The 17,722-nt window shown below is 38.1% G+C and overlaps 1 long non-coding RNA gene across 2 annotated transcripts; it reads left to right on the forward strand.

Moving 5' to 3' along the window:
* Window positions 1-8,025: 8,025 nt before the first annotated feature.
* On the forward strand, window positions 8,026-11,710 carry LOC307009523. 2 transcript variants are annotated; one of them, XR_013800058.1, is made up of 6 exons: window positions 8,026-8,462; window positions 9,283-9,353; window positions 9,477-9,707; window positions 9,858-9,953; window positions 10,114-10,205; window positions 10,819-11,710. It is a non-coding gene; the product is annotated as an uncharacterized lncRNA (long non-coding RNA). The 2 variants fall into 2 exon arrangements; XR_013800057.1 differs by having other exon boundaries at window positions 9,477-9,953.
* Window positions 11,711-17,722: the final 6,012 nt, after the last annotated feature.

Here is a 17,722-nt window from a genome sequence, read left to right on the forward strand (position 1 = left end):
TGGCAACCGTGAGAGCTTTTTGGTCTTTCGTCGGAAAAGCTTGAGCGTACCTAGTGTAGTGATCAGTGACTACAAGGATGTTGAACACTCCTTTTGAATCAGGCTCCAGAGACAAGAAATCGATACAAACAAGATCCATGGGACCACTACTGGTGATCTGCTTCAACGGTGCGGCTCTTTGGGGTTGTGTCTTACGAAGAATACACTTTCCACAGTTCTTCACATACCGGTCAATTTCATTTGACATCTTCGGCCAATAGAAACGATCTTTTATTAAAGCAGTGGTCTTATCTACTCCAAGATGTCCAGTTTCATCATGCAGGGACTGTAAGACCATGGAACGATACTTCTGTGGTAAAACAAGCTGAAGACACTCTTCATGTTGTTGTCTCTGTACCACCCGGAATAATAGCCCTCTCCTTACCAGAAGTTTGGATCCCTCTTTCTGCAGTAGATGCACTTCAGGATCTTTGTCCCTGGATAAGGAAAACAACTGTCCTTTTGTCACAGCATGCCTCACTGGAGAAATAGCAGGGTCTTCGTCCTGAGCTTTCATTAAGTCATGAGAACTCAAATGCTCAAGGCAACCAACGTCTAGTCTGGTGGGAAATGCATAGCATTCAGGTATGACTTCAGGGGACACTCCCAGCTGCTCTACACACTGTTGAGTATTCATTGTTTTGCACAGGGCCTGGATACCAGAAGGTGATATTTCTTGCCAATCTTGTTCTTCTGTAGAGGAAGAAAAGTTGCGCGACAAAGCATCAGCATCGATGTTGTTTTTACCAGGTTTATACTGTATGTTGAAGTTGTAGGTGGATAACGCAGCTAACCACCGGTGACCAGCTGCATTGAGTTTTGCAGTAGTAAGTATGTAAGTAAGTGGGTTGTTGTCTGTTCTTACTGTAAATCGTGCACCATACAAGTAATCATGAAACTTGTCTACCACTGCCCACTTGAGTGCTAAAAACTCAAGTTGGTGGACAGGGTAGCGCTGTTCAGACGCCTTCAGCTTACGGCTGGCAAATGCTACTGGCCTTAAGCCTTCTGGGTACTCCTGGTTTAAAACTGCTCCCAAACCATTCAGGCTGGCATCTACATGCAGAATGTAGGGCCTGGTTGAATCAGCAAATGCCAACACCGGTGCATTAGTAAGACAATGGATGATCTTCTTGAATGCATCCGTACATTCTTCCGTCCACCTGCCCCCAAAAGCTTCAGACTCTTTGTAGTACACCCCTTTGTTCTTTACTGCTCTTTTGCCATGCTGAGTAGGCGGATATCCCTTGGTAAGCTCAGTAAGGGGTCTGACTATAGCAGAGTAATTCGCTATGAAGCGCCTGTAGTACCCACAGAATCCCAGGAATGATCTGAGAGATTTCAAATCAGTGGGTTGCTTCCAATTGGTTACAGCTTCAACCTTCGCTGGATCAGTGGCAATACCCTTCTCAGAAATGATATGCCCCACATATTTTACCCGAGGTTGACAGAATTGACACTTGTCAATTGAAACCTTTAATCCACTTTCTTCAAGTCTATCTAGGACTTTTAGCAGACGTTCCTCATGTTCTTCAAGTGTTTTACCGAACACTATGAGATCGTCCAAGTATACAAGTACTTCCAGCAGATTCATATCCCCTACGGCCTTCTCCATTAATCTCTGGAACGTAGCAGGGGCTCCAGAGATTCCTTGTGGCATTCTCTCAAACTGATAGAACCCAAGCGGGCATATGAAAGCGGTCTTGTCCTTGTCTTCATCAGCCATCGGGATCTGATAATACCCGCTCCGTAGGTCTAAAACGGAGAACCACCTGCTTCCCGTAAGACAATCTAAAGCTTCGTCAATCCTCGGCACTGTGTATTGATCTGGGATGGTTCTTGTGTTTAGGGTTCTATAGTCGATACACATACGCACCGTTCCATTCTTCTTCCTGGCCACAACAATGGGCGAAGCATATGAACTCCTGGACTCTTTGATGATTCCAGCAGCCAACAACTCATGAAGATGACGCCGTATGTCATCAATGTCAGCAGGTGCAAGTCTACGGGATCTCTCTCGAAACGGTGTGTCATCATTCAAGCGAATGTGGTGTTCCACTCCTTTAGCCGATCCTACATCCCATTCATGGACTGAAAAGACATTCGTTCTCTCCGCTAGTTTTTGGGATAGCCTATCCTTCCAATATTTTGGAATCGGCGAATCTCCAAAATTGAACAAGCATGGATCTACAGGTAATCCTCTTGCTGACTGGTCTTTCTCCACAGTAGTAGCAACTTCAGTGGTGTATCCGTGCGCCACCACGGAACCCACAGGAATACAAACTTCTTTCTGCGATACATTTCTCAGTAGCACAGGAAATCGGTTCACTTGGATCGCTGATGAGGGAATTATAGTAGGCTTAACTAGAACCTCAGCAGGACTACTAGAAGTTAACGGTTGATCAACAACTAATATACTCTTGTCAATGGATTGCATCACCTTTACTTTGCATGTAGCTTGACACTCACTCCTCGGTGGAATACTGAGTGGACCTGGACCTGACCAGTGAATTTCAGCCACCGCATCTTCTGGGTTTGTCTGTTCTCTGGCATCCATTTTGATCGTCTTTGATTTCTGAAGATTTACTGGCATTGTGCGAACAATGTCTACTCCAGCAGACTCGTTACAAAGCTGGGCTAACCGCTGGAACATACTGGCATTGGTACCAATGAGTAATGGAACCTGTTTGGGTCCATGAGGCTCTGGACACACTAAAGCCAACACACTGATGGATTGTTGCACTCCTGTCAACTTCTCCGGAAATTGCAGCTCTACTTCCACATAGCCACGATATGGGAAACTGGAATCACTCAAGCCCCAGACAGCTAGTCCAGAAATGGGGTGAATTGGAGTATCAGCCAGGTATTGGTTATACCATTCTTCAAAGATAATGGTTACCACAGATCCACTGTCCAACAAAGCTTGACAAGGCGTTCCATTTACCTTTACCGGAATAACAGAAGATGGTCCCACTAGTCCTTCAGGGATACTGATGGTTGGTTTGACTTGAACCGCGCTTTTCTTCACAGAACAGTTATGTTCCTCTTCAGGATCCTCCTCGTTCCTCTGTTTTCCTCTAGCTTTTCGCAGAGATTGAATGAGCTTCTGAATAACTTTCTTCTCATTTACGGGAGCTTTGCATTTTGAAGCAATGTGTCCGTCACCTCCACACCGGTAGCAGAAGTAATCTTCAGAGCTTTTTGAAGATCCGGGTACTTTTGATCGGGTGAACTTCACTGAACATGCTTGATTTCCCTCTAAAGAAATGTCTTTCTCCACTTTAGATGTTGGTTGTACTCCCATCACTTTCACTTGCTGTCTGAGTTTTGTCACTTCTTTCTTCAGAGCTTTTACCTCATAACTTTCATCAGTGAACTCTGATGCTTGCTGTTTTTTATGTTTCTTTTCAGCAATCGCATCATCCTTTGACTTAACGGTTAACTCTGCCACCATAGTTTGTAAGTCTTTGATCTCAGTTGCTAGCTCTTGAAATAATTGGTCTTTGATATTTTCACTTCCAACTCGCAATTGACGAACTGTTGGATTAGACTTTCGTCTTTCAGCTTCTTGTACCTCCTCTTCCCGAATCTCATGTAGCAGATCTAGGAAATCAGGTGGGTTACTCTTTCGTTCTCTTAGCCGTAACTGAAGTAGCATTATGTCAGACTGGGTTGCTCCTCGGATGAGTTGCTCCAGACGTGCTTTTCCAGCAGACTGAGCTGGTAGCCCTCCTCTTTGTACAACTCTGATCAACATTTTCTCAAGTCTTCTCAGAAAATCCGACAAGCATTCTCCATGACGTTGCCTTAGTGCTCTGAACTTGAAATATAGATCTTCACCAGACTCTGAGCTTCCAAAAACACTTTCAATAGCGGCTAGGTACTCTTTTGGAGATGCTTCAGCATTGGTAAACCTTACCGCTTGGATAATCTCCAAGGCTGGTCCACGCAAACTCTCCACAATCCTTAACTTCTTTTCTTTTTCGGAACGATCACTTTCCTCAACCATGAGCATTGCTTGTTCCATCCAATTCTCTAAATTATCCTCTCCAGCCGGAACAGGAGTGATACCCGAAAAGGTCCTCAGCCGTCTAAAAGAACTGCTATCACTTGAGATTTTGGTGGTTTTAGCAAGCAATTCACCCACCGCCAAGATGATAGACTCAGGCGTTGAAGCATTTAACAAGTTAGATGAACTTGATTCTTGATGTTCTTTTCTTAGGCCTGATTCATCAGGCGCAATGAAACTTTCTCCTTCACCATCTAAAGCATTACCCTCCATTATGTTAGCACTCAGGATCCATGGGTCTGATCCATCAGCAGGCAATACATCAAGAGGGAGTCTCTCTGCATGCACTTTCTCACGGCATTCACAGAGCACTATAAGAGACTGTGATTCTTGGCTATACATCCGTCCTCTTACCCTGACTCTTCCAAGGGCTTTGATAGAATGCATAGTGTCTTCAATTTTAGAAACATCTGTCTCTTCTGGAATTCTACTCACAATGATGGCATAATCTGGATCAATGCCTTCACCTCGACACCAACTTTTCAAATCAGGGACTGAGAAAGAGGTCTGCAAATGAGCCATAGCTAGAGCTAAACTGTTACTTTTTACTAGAAAACTTAAAACGTGATTTTTTTTTTCCAATTGCTAATGCTGCTGCAGTAATAAGGGAAATGGATCCCAGCGGTGCCTCCAAATTATGTAACCCCAGTGATGATACCCGCTATGTTAAAGCTGGGGCCTGGGTAAGTATTTGTTTCACAGTTATGATTACCTATAATAATCACATGTATTTGCCATTCCCTTCAGCAGCAATAAAGACTATTGAATCCAATACGGGTCTTATGAGTTTTTTTTATGTATTTAAATTAGCCAAGTGAAATAATGTGAAAATAAATAAAATGTGAAAATACACTTTTTTTGAAATTAAATAAAATAAATGTCACATTAAATCCCTTTAAAGGATTTACAATGATATGGAATAAACCAAACACTTATCTTCACCAGCGTTAAACTCAATAACACAGTCTTCCAATTAGTATTAAACCCAATGAAATACTCAATAACTCAAATCAAAACTCACTTAAGTGGGCCCACATACACGCTCTCATTCACACACACACACCCTACGTTGCAGGCCTGATGGTGTCCAGAACGCGACGGGTCCCGCAAACCGATGATGTCGTGGCTTCAACTCGCAAAAGGGGCTGTCTCGCTCTCCCTCGATGCAACAGAGGAACTCTGGGCTTTTCCGGTCACCCAGAGCGCTATCTGTTGTGACGATCTGTCCCTCGTTGCCAGAGGAACTCCGGGCTTTTCCGGTCACCCGGAGCGCTATCTGGTTCGCCTCCTCTCAGACGAATGTCATCCGGCGCGTCGCTCGTGCTATTCACCACACGAGCGCATGGAGTGAACGTGCTGAGTGAAATCCATAACGAATGTCACCAATAATTGCTAAATAAAGTTCTTATTAGCAAAATACAAATGTTAATGACCGATTCTGTCTTTATATTTAGGATTATCGTGTGAAAAACCTTTTATTCAGCCTCTACAATACTATTTTTCTCTGACTCGTCTCTCCTCTTCCCTCTCTCTCTTAGCCACGCCCCACTTTTCGTCAAATGCGTGATACGTGAGTATGTAAATAAACATTAAACATTAAATAATATTATATATAAATATATAACTATATACATACACATGAAAACACTGTAAAGGCACAGAATAAATAAACCTTATAAATGTAAATAAACATATTACTTTCAAACAGTAATTTAGTGTCTTTAGGATCACCGGGCTACAAACTCAAAAGAGAAGTTAATTCTAAGCTTCATTAAAGTTAGCATATACTGCATAAGACTAAAGGCCATTGCACACTGAGTCCGAAATTTCCATTTGCGTTTTTTCGTATTCGTGATTCGGTGGCTCTGAATTGTCAAAGCACCATTCAAACACCATTCAAACTGCTTGTTATGGATGCGAAAAACGCAGAAAATCGAACCCGTTTACATTTTTTTTATGACGGACGAAAGTTTCGGAGGGAGTGTGCAAGCGTGATTGACATAACGTGGGGTCGTATTTATTTTTTAACGTGTGAAAATTTCGGATGCGAATTTCGGACTCAGTGTGCAATGACCTTTAGGCTTGAGATAGGGAACTACAACATGAAAAAAATTCATCAGTAAAGAATATGTTTTAAACCAGTGAGTATATTGAACTTTTTATCATTGTTTTGTAAAGTTTTCTTATTAAGTGCAGTTATATTTATTTTCTCTTTTAACAACGTATTTTCAGCCCTCAGAGCTTCCAATTCCAGAGATTGAGTGTATTTCTTACAGTTTTCATTATCACATGGTGAAGCTGCTGAATCATAATTTTCTTCAGGAATAGGATGAACATTTTTAAGTTGTTTGTGAGTAATGTTTGATTCCTTCACCTGGTGGACAAACTGTTGAATGGGTTTCTGCTGAAGCTGATGACTTTACTGCTTGCTCTATTCTTTAGTTTGCTCTTCTGTCTTCTGTTGAACACATCTAGCTTCCGCCTTCTTCCTCTCTTCTCCGGGGATGGAACTTGGTTGAAGATACTGTGGGACGTAGTCGGGTGAAAGAGGGTTGTCACTCTTTGTCCCTAAAACATTAGTAAACAGAAGATGGCAACAATTGAAGCTTCTTTTAGGCTAGCTACATTAACATCTATTCATTTATCTGACACTTTAATCCAAAGCGACTTACAAGTAGCCTAAGTACTAACATTGAAGTTACATAGAACTTTAGTTAACAGAAAATAATACCAACTAGTGATCACTACCAGTTAAAGCAGGACTATGCAGTTTTGGGAATTTCTTCGCTGTATTCTCGCTTATTGCTTGCAGGTTTCTCTATAGAGCTCCCCCTACAGCTTCGGAACAGATATTTGACAAAACTGTCGAAAAACTTGTTGTCGACTCTCAGATACCAGAGGCTAGTAGATCAACGACATCAAAGCAGACGGGACATTCTTTACAACGTCTTCTTCATTCGGGTTCGAACAGCGCAATAATGACAGAATTTTTGCAGAATTTTTTTTGCCATAAACCAATTCGTTACATCGCGAGACCTGATATCACGCGATACTTCATGACGCTGCGGCCGGCGTCCCAAAGTTGCAAGTGTGGTTTTTGGTGCGAGATGACCACCATTCAACCCGAAAAAAGAAATATAACCATTCCAATGACACCGAAGCTGTTCAGTTAAGGTAAAAAACCTGCATAGTTCACCTTTAAATAAATCAGCTTGACGGAGAGGTAAACTCTCAAGCGCTGAGTCAGTCAGAGTGTTCAGCGAGTGAAAATATATCTATGCTAAACTTATACGTTACTATTAGCCTGTAACACACACACTGGCGTGTAAAAACTAAGAATTTATTAGCCAATGGCTAATGATACACATTATTTAGTCGCCCAGAGTGAAGATTTAGTCGATTCACTCGCATTGTAGAGGGTTAAAAACATAAACGTAATGGCATTACAATCGTCAGAAACCATATTAAACATGTTAGCTAGCCAAGTTACATTAGAAAGAACATACCTGATCACTGCACAAGCAAAATCCATTGCTTGATGGCTCCCATCTCTCTGTTTTGTTGTGTTGGTAAGTAGGTTTTATTGCAGTGAACCATTTCAGTCGTCTATCAGAATTCTTAGGAATACGATAAAATTATTTCCCCTTTGCTTTCCTCCGCCTATTCTGGCATCCAGGCCAGAATACATATATATATATATACATAAATATATATATACATACAGGTGAAACTCGAAAAATTTGAATATCGTGCAAAAGTTCATTTATTTCAGTAATTCAACTTAAAAGGTGAAATTAATATATTATATAGACTCATTACATGCAAAGTGAGATATTTCAAGCCTTTATTTGTTATAATTTTGATGATATATATATATACATACATATAGCCTATATAATGTGCTATATATACACTGTAAAATCCAATAGCTTTCCTGACTCACTTATACTTAGTAAACTTTACTCAGTAGTATAAAATACATACTTCTTACTAGGTTTTGTTGAGTTAAAGGCAATTGCAGGGTGAAAATAACAAGTTACTCAATCATTTGAGTGACGCTTACTTGAAATAAGCAAGTAGCAACAAAGAATGCAATGACGTTACTAAACCATTGAGAGGCAGCAGTGAAATAAAGAATGCCTAATGTGCAGAAAAAACAAAGAAGAAGAAGCGGCACTTGTGAGAGCACATGTGAGAGCATGCGTAATAGATTCTGTGCGCATTTTCGGGTGTGAGCGTGTGCTCAGTAGAAGCCACCAACGTTCAATTTCCTCGCGACAACAGTGGTGCCTGTCGGACTGTGCTGACGCATTTGCTGGAAATGTACCGATTTCATCGCTTGTGGAATATTAAGGTAAGTTTTCAATCAAGTTATGTTTTATTTGTGTGTGAATTTGTGTTTATGTCTGCTGCCTCAACATTAGCCAACATTTGTTAAACATTAGCAAAATAACAGCCATGGTGCAATCTTGGTTTCACTTAAAAAATCTTATTTTAACTGAAAGTGAAAATTTAAATGTAGCTACAGCAAATTTTTGTTTTCCCCGAGTTGACACAGTGGATGTATATTGGTCGAATGTTGGGTATTAACAACACAGAAATTTGAGCAGCAGTGCATTTCTAGGTTGATACAATGTCAACTTACATTTTTATTTTCATGAAGATATTTAATAAAAAAATACATTTCTAATAACTTTACAAAACTTTCAAGCAATTATTTTTCATTATGACAATAATTAATTCTACATTTACAATCAACTGCCAGGTGTTAGCTTTCAAATGAGATCATACTTGTGCTTTTAGTACAAAGGGTTAATGAACTGTAATAAAGTTAGTAAAAAAACAACACTTTCTTTCAAATAAGTACTATTATTTTTTTAAGTAAATGTGGTTGCTGTTCTGTAATTATACTTAAGTGAGGATTGTTTATACTCTTAATTTTTTTAAATTATTTAAACTCAATCTGAATCTTCAAATATTAAGAGGATATATATAAATATATATATATATATATATATATATATATATATATATACTTTTTTTATATTTATATTGGAAAACAAGAAATTATTCTGTAATGCTTGTAAATTATTCACATATGTGTCTTTAATCTACAAATCTCATCACTGTAAGTGGAGCTTTGTTTTAACTAAGACATTCTTTGTCCTTTACAGAAGTGCTTGTGGCGACTGGCTTGAGGACTCTTCACAGCTGCTTTGTCAGTGTTGGTCTCAATACACTGGAGGTGAGATAACAGTAGACAACATTTTGGAGGATATATATATATATATATATAGCACATGCACATTAGACGACCGAAGACTTACAACTTGCACCTAAAATTTCCACTTAAAATAATTTTTTGCAGATGCAGTGGACCTGTAAGCAGTGTATTTTTTCTACAGACAAAAGAGGAATGAAGATAGACTAGAGGCTGAAAGAAAGCTCCTGGTTGAAGAAATGAAAAAACAGAACCCCAGTGGAACTGTCATTGGATCTAAGATGGACCAGACCTTCCCACTGCGGAGACAGGAGATTGTGGAGGCTGAACTTGTAGTGAAAACCCTGGAGCGCTGGCCAGCCCTATTTACAGAGACAAGTACGTACTGATATTGCTATGCTTTTTTGTTTGTTTTCTCCTATGACAAAGTGTGTATTTAGGTTTTAGGACTGGTAACCAAAGGTTTTCCAAAATTTCCACTCTGGCTCAAGCCAGTCTACTCACTTACATTTTTTCTGTGTCTTGTAGGTGTTTGCTGAGTTCAACTGGATAGCTACGACAAACTTGGAGAATGACTTTGTTGGAGAGAAACTGGCTGAAATTGTGCAGCAAATTAATTCAAGGGTCAGTAAACTACAGACGTGTTAGTCTGTGCTGTTCTCTGCACTGTTAAGCATACATGGTGACACCTTTTTCATATACACTTTTAAAAATGGGTTTGTATTGTAACTTTTAAATGTTTGTATTGTAACTCTTGAACTTTATTTGTTCTATCCACTTCTAGAAACCAGATGTGACAGCAGTGCGTACCCTTGTTCTCCAAGCATCTCTGTTCTTCTTGGTGATGACCCCTGTAACTTCTACAACACCTCTTTTGTAAGTTCTTACATCTTATAGGAGCACATACTGTATATCACTGTGTGTTCAGAACAGAGATGGGCTGCATGCTGTGACAGTTCAAGGGATACTCCACTTTAAAATGAAAATTCTGTCATCATATACTCACCCTCATGTTGTTTCAAACCTGTATGAATTTCTTTCTTCTGCTGAACAGACAGTTTCTGGTCTCATTGACTTCCATAGTATATTTTTTTCCTACTATGGAAGTCAATGAGTCCAGAAACTGTCTGGTTAGCTGATATTCTTCTAAATATCGTCCTTTCTGTTCAGCAGAAGAAATAAATTCATACAGGTTTGAAACAACATGAGGGTGAGTATATGATGACAGAATTTTCATTTTAAAGTGAAGTATCCCTTGAACTGTCACAGCATGCAGCACACAGAGTGATATACAGTATCTGAATAAATTGTATATTAGGACAGACATCAGAGCTTAATTTCCTTCATGTTCTTAAGCTGGGTGTAAAGTGAAAACTTAAATAAAAATAGGCTGGAGGGAAGTGTTGGCAGGACAGATGACTTGATGACAATTGATAATGCCTATCAACATTTACTTGTTGTAATGTTGTTTTTCGTTGGTTGTATACAGGATTCTGACAGTAATGAGGCCTGGGCCCAGGTATCTGTTGTGTTGCTGACTGTCATCAGTGAAGATGCGCCTCTCTCTCCAAATCATCTCCATCTCGACCCAGTGTCTACTGCCATCATTCTTGAAGGAGGTATTGTAATGGACATTCTCCAGAACCTACCTCAAGCACTTTGCCTCTTGTTTGGGCTATGCGCTACACTTGGACTACCCTAAAGCTATGAAAAACACATTCAACGAGTGATGCTTGGCCTGGGACAGAACAAACTTGACACAGTGGATGTTTTTCCACAAATGACAATGTTGTGTACTGTATATTACTGGGAGATTATTGAAAAACAATTTTGGTACCGTTGTATATATGCAGATAGGCAAACATTCCGCTGTCCGTTCCGTTGTTCACACCCCTGGGTGTTGCTTTCACTCTGTACTTTGAAGAATGTTTTTATTTTTATATTTTATGGCAGTGTAATAAGCGTGTGTGCGCATTCTAGTTCTGTAAGAAGACATCCTGGGGTTGGCGCTAATACCTTGACATTGATAATTTTAGTCTGAATTTTGTCTTCAAGTGGTACTGATCACTTATAGTAATGACTAACATTTTAATCTCTTCGAAACCAATTAGTATCTCTATCAGCTGTCTAAAGTTCAGATTCAACTGTTTTCCCAGTAAACATCTCTGTACTGGATACATTCATAAAAACAAGTATATTTCTCAAAAATTCATATTAATACATATAATCCGGTTAAAAAAAGTTAACTTATCAGCCAAGTCAAGAACTCAAAATTGTGAAATCCTGTGCCAAAATTTGATTGATTGAAATAAGGTTTATCTGGACAAATAAGATGATAAAATACAATCAGAATAAAATTACAAATGTCAAGGCAATGTATACTTTATCAGATTCAAAAGGTTTTTGATTTTAACATTGGAAATTAAATACCAATGGTTAATGTTCAAAGAATAAACCTGTTTTTCAACTATAATGTGGTTGTGTGTTAAATATTTCTATTTTATGATACTTTATACTTATTCTCTGGTACATTTGTGACAAGTGTATAGTGAGTTTGCAGAACAGAGTTAACATATAGGTGAGCATTTGGTGTTTGAGATTGAGAATATCTTCAGAATAACAATGTCAATTGATTACTGTAAATGTAAAATTAATGTTTGAAGTACTTAATTTACAGAAGTAACAGTTACTTCGGTTTGCATGGTTTTAACAAGTAAATCAGAATCGCTTTAAGTAAAGTTCACATGGCATTACTTAGTTGTTTGAAATAGTAATTCTGAGTAGACTATACTAAGCCAGGAGTACATCGCACACATTTATTTTAGTAACTTAAACTCAAGAGTAAGTTTACCATACTAAACAAGGATTTGTTAATACAACACGCAATACCGATTCCACTGTACTTAGTTTAAGTGCAATCGGTTTGCATGCTTTTTTTGAGTAAGCGGAACTAATCGGATTTTACAGTGTACACTGTATTTATATATACTGTAATCTGCTTTTTTGCACAGAAATGGAAGTATTTTTCAATTTTTTATTCAATACCATGTTTTGTGGCACAGAGGTGCTATAAATGTATTTACGCAGGAATCATGATTGCAGGATTATTCTACTGCTCAAAAGATGATTGTGCATTCACGTACACAGCCTTGCTCTGATTGTCATGACAACTAGGTTTGTGCCTTTGAGAGAATATCACGGTCTTTGAAGTAAGCCTAAAAATATTCTGTCGGACAGCATGACTTTGGAGGAATAAAGGCTTGTTAGCCATTACTCTAGTCTGAATTGAGCACTTACATTTATTAGTATGTTACCTTATTATCTAGCTAGCGGCCTCACAGTAACTTTAACCACCACTGTCCTATTGCTGCTAATGTTTTGTATGGATTCAGGGTGTTTTGTAACTATTAAAGCATGATGCTCCTGTGGAGAGCCTTTTTTACACCATTTTATAATGTAAACCACTTTTTTAATCGCACATTTTTTTCGCCCTGAGATACTCAGATATTTTCTGATGCATTTGGACTTTAGGGTTGATGCTTCCTGCAGGTTCAGACATGATTTCCACAAGACGAATGTAATGAAGCCAATAAATAAGTGAAGAAAATAATAATAATAATATTGGCAATTGATAATGTTTTGGGCATTTCAAAGCAAAAAGAAAAAAAATCCTGCTGACATTTTCCTCAGTAACACTAATGGACCTCTTTCCCTGAACAGCCCACAACAGACACTTTCCTTGAAATCCTGCAACATAATCTAGAATCTTTCACAAGAGATACTTAAACAAGTGGCTGAAAATACCTCAAGGACCATACACTGTCAAACAAGACATGATTATTCCTGATATACTTTCTTTTCAGTGAATGTATCAGAAAAGATGTTGGCATCTAAAAACATAGCCACTACACTACATTATAAGAATAAAAATACTCTGTAAAGCAAAGTCTAGTGTCACACAAAGCAATATATGGCATTTCTACCAAATCGGCCTCATATGGTTTGTTATTTTCAATCTAAATGTTGGGGGCATATATCGCTTATACCTGCCAGCTGGAGTGTCAATGAAGGAACTGTTCCTGTCTGCTATGCTGCTATCCCATCATGAACTACACTTCCCATAACCCACTGCCTGCTGGACTCATTATTTTCTCATTACTTCCACCTGTGTGTGATTTATGCCTTCTGTACACCTAAAGACTTTGAAAAGATTTAGAAAAGACTTTATAAGATTATCAGCTCACATCTAAAGACTTGGTTTCACAGACTCACGGTCTCAGACTAAAGATTTGACAAACACTGAATCTTGTAGTGACACTATTTACAAGACTACAACACATTTTTTCCTCCATTAAAATAGGCATTTTTGTGCATATTTTTAGTTTGATGAGTAAAAATATGTTAATTTATATTGTTTAATTACAATGAATCACTTTCTTTTCCAGGAATGAAAAAAATCAAATTAGACATTGTTATGTGAACATCTCTTAATAAAGAGTTGACTATTTAATGGGATGACCTAACTTTTTCCCATGACTGTATATGGGGGTTATGAATCTATATCATTATATGATGAGAACAATAGTTTGAACTAAATGTCTTGAAAGGATAAAATTTTAAATGCAGGCATGTCGATGGCTTCGGCAATATCGGTCCACTTCTTTTCTTTTTCCATTCTGTCGTGGTATAAATGGCAGTTTACATCAAAAAGACACGGCTGCTCTGCCCACAGCTCGACAAGGCGCTCCTCTTTATCCACGGTCCATTTTCGCCTACTTGGTGCCCGTTGTGTTTCCACGTCCGTCGACATGTTTCTTTGTTGTTTTACGTCACTATGACTACGCTAGGACTTGCGATAATATCAAACATGTTTGATATGAAAGACTAGAGAAAGACTTGCATAAATCGGGTCGCCGACTGCAGATTATCCCCTCACATTTAACGATCGAGACAACGGGAGCGCGCCGAGACTCCAGTAAGATTCCTAAAGACTGCCGGTCTTTAGTCTGGGACTGTGAAAATCCTTTGGTGTACGCCCGTTTGCCTAGATATAAGCCCTGTGTGTTCTGTCATTCTTTATGAAGTCTTGTAAGTCTCTGAGCATTATTTCTGGTCTTGGACTCGGGCTTGGACTCGGTCTTGGACGTATTGTTTGCCCTGTGGATTGACCCTCGCCTGTTATATGGATTATGATTCTGGATTGCCCCAATAAAAGCTGCATTTGGATCCTCAACCCAAGTCTCGGAGCAGTATGTAACAGGTATACAGAATGGATCAATCATGAGAATGTAAAAATGATTATCAAGTGTCATACTGTAAATGAAAAATGTACCAAGAGGAAAATGGGTAATACTTTATTTCGATAGTCCACTTTAGACATTCTACTAACTATAAATAACTTTGCAACTACGTACATGTCAACTAACTGTCATTAGAGGATTAGTAGACTGTCTGCTTAATATCTGCTAACTCTTTATTTTGTTGGTCCCCCAACAGACATTCTACAGACTGTAAGTAACTTGGCAACTACAAGTCAATTTATTCTCCTAACCCGAACCCTAACACCTAACCACAACCTAACAGTTTACTGACAGTCTACTAGTCTACTAATACTCTAATGAGAGTTAGTTTACATGTAGTTGAAAAGTTACTTAGTTACTAGAATGTCTAAAGTGGACTATCGAAATAAAGTGTAACTGGAAAATGTTATTTCTCAGGCAATTTAACAGAGATTGCAGATGAACCAACTGAGTAGTTCCTTCAAGAACTAAAAATGGAAACAAACAAATGGAAAAAAATAGTGTAGAGTTGTCAAATGAACGTGGATAGGATATCATTTTACTAGAAATGTTGAATATTTGAGTGAAATCAATGACTTAAGAGTAGACTTTGGTATTTTGACAAATGTGTGCACAGTTTGTGACGTTGTTGAGATGTATACATTTATTAGTGTATTTTTCTCAGAAGAAACATCTGAGAAGCCTGAGAGACCCAAACATATTCCATGCAAATGTCTTTGTAATTAGTAAAGTGCTCCAGTTCTTTAATATATTATACATTGTGACCTCTCCATGAATAGTAAATTGGTATCTTGGCAGGCATTTAAAAATTCCAAGAAATTTATTTGGATTGTATCCATAATTTTCATTGTTCAAAACACACACTATGGTTTGGGGACTTCAATGTAGCAGCAAAAGCGGTAACCATGGTTACGACTGATCAGCCGAGGCTTCTTCTCCAGCCTACAAAAGCAGGTGGACTGAAAAACTCAGAGAAACAGCCTGGCCCCTAGTGCTGTCACAATCCACAGGACTCTTCATTTGTCATTCATAACAAGCAAGCCATCAAATCGTGAGGCTTTTTTTCCCCCCACTAGGACTTTCTTAAGTGGATAATGAGTTTTCATCTTTTTAGCTGTTACCTAATTATACTGTGTTAAAACACCCAATGGAAACCAGGCAATTGTGTTAAAAACTAAAGGGAATCTATAGTTTTTGCCATTCTTATTGAATGCTAAAATCTCTCATCTGTATGCAATTTTAGTCACAATATGTTGTCCACAGGAACTTTTCAAACAAAACTAGGGTACTAAGGTTAATGGCACAACGCAGGCTTAATTTCATTTCAGTTAAATATCATACGGTGGTGTATTGCTGCCACATGCATATTATTTTTTACACTCTTTGTCGTAATAAGGAGATGTTATGTTGTTAAAACAGCATTTTTCTCATAATTTTTTTTTTTTTCGTAATGAGATGTCACCTAGAATCGTTTTTTCCGTAATAACGAGCTGTTAAAATTATATATTTTCTCGTAATAATGATATCATAACTATGTTTTTATTGTTACAAAAACTATTTTGTACGTGATGCCACATAAACGAGGATCTGCACATTGCTCGAGTTACTTCAGGAGGGATAACTGGAATACACTTCTAATTTTATTTTTTTATATTGTTGTTTTTATTGTAGCGTACATATACAGTATGATTTAATTAAAATTACATTAACCTGACTTTGAAAAATTAGTTGAATCTTGTATAACTTACCAAAATAAGTTAAAGCAATGTAAAGACATACCATGGCTAATCTCCAATCTGTCTACAGTATAATGCTGTCCAATCATTGCACTCACCTGGTGATATTTTTACCCATTATGTTGAATAATCAACTCCGTCACATGCTAAATATGTCGTTTTAATTATATAAGATCTCGTTATTACAGGAAAAGCTTATTGTTTTTATGACATGTTGTTATTACGAGAAAATATATTGTTTTAGCCACATAATATCAGGTTGTTGCGAGAAAATATGTAGTTTTAACATAGTTTATATGTCGTTATATATAGTTTATATGACACAACACCTTGTTATTATGAGAAAATGGTTTAAACAGCATAACATATTGTTATTACAACATAATTGAGTGGAAAAAATAATATGCGGCAGCAATGTGCCACCATACTGTTATATTTACATCTGTTTAAATAAAGTTTGGGTTCACACACCTTCCATTGCCTTGCCAGTATTCCAGTATCCCACTTCTTTCTTTCTGACCAATCAACTCCATCACAAGGGAACCTGTGCTCAAAAAATGTCATGATACTCATGGACACGCCATAATGTCAGCGACAAAGGCGGCTGAAGATGGAGAAAGGAAAAGAGATGTTCTGTGATAATCTGCCCCACAGATATACCCTTTACCTCTCACCCCTCTGTCTAATGCACACCTCTTTGTCCTTTCTGATAGACCTCTTGTACACCGAGTCTATCCCGCTCAATGGTGACGAATCAAATCTCCACCCCATGCAGGGATACTGGATCCAGGCTATTTGCCAAAACTCTCAGCACAGTTTTGTCTGATACCCAAAATCAGTAACACTGTATTATTAACTAAAAAAATCTTCTATCAGCCTGAGATGTTGAGAGATGAAGCCCGAAAGCAGGAGACAATGATGATAAAAAGAGAAAACGTTGTCTTGTATTACTTTGTCTGACTAGATACAAATCCAAAAGGAAAAGCAATAGAAAATGACTGCTTCACAAAATCCTCCAGTGACGTTAAAAGCCTTGAGCCGGAGACATTCTCTTATCTCCAACCCGTGAAGACAAATATCCCTTCACACCACGCAATCATTGGATTAAACAACAATAAAAAGCACTACAAAAGCAATGGAAATAAGCAAAATAATAAAAATGAATAAATAGTCAAATGATTATGATTAAACAAAATGATTAAACAATTATAAATGAATAGATGCCATTAGGTTGCCATTACGAATCAGTAACACTTTAGTTTAGGGTCCAATTATCAACTTACAATTCTCATTAATTAGTTGCTTATTAGCATGTCATGCCTATTACTATGATATTGGCTGTTTAATACTTATAAAG

Source organism: Phoxinus phoxinus, assembly GCF_949152265.1.
Source record: "Phoxinus phoxinus genome assembly, chromosome: 13".
NCBI classification, from domain to species: Eukaryota; Metazoa; Chordata; class Actinopteri; order Cypriniformes; family Leuciscidae; genus Phoxinus; species Phoxinus phoxinus.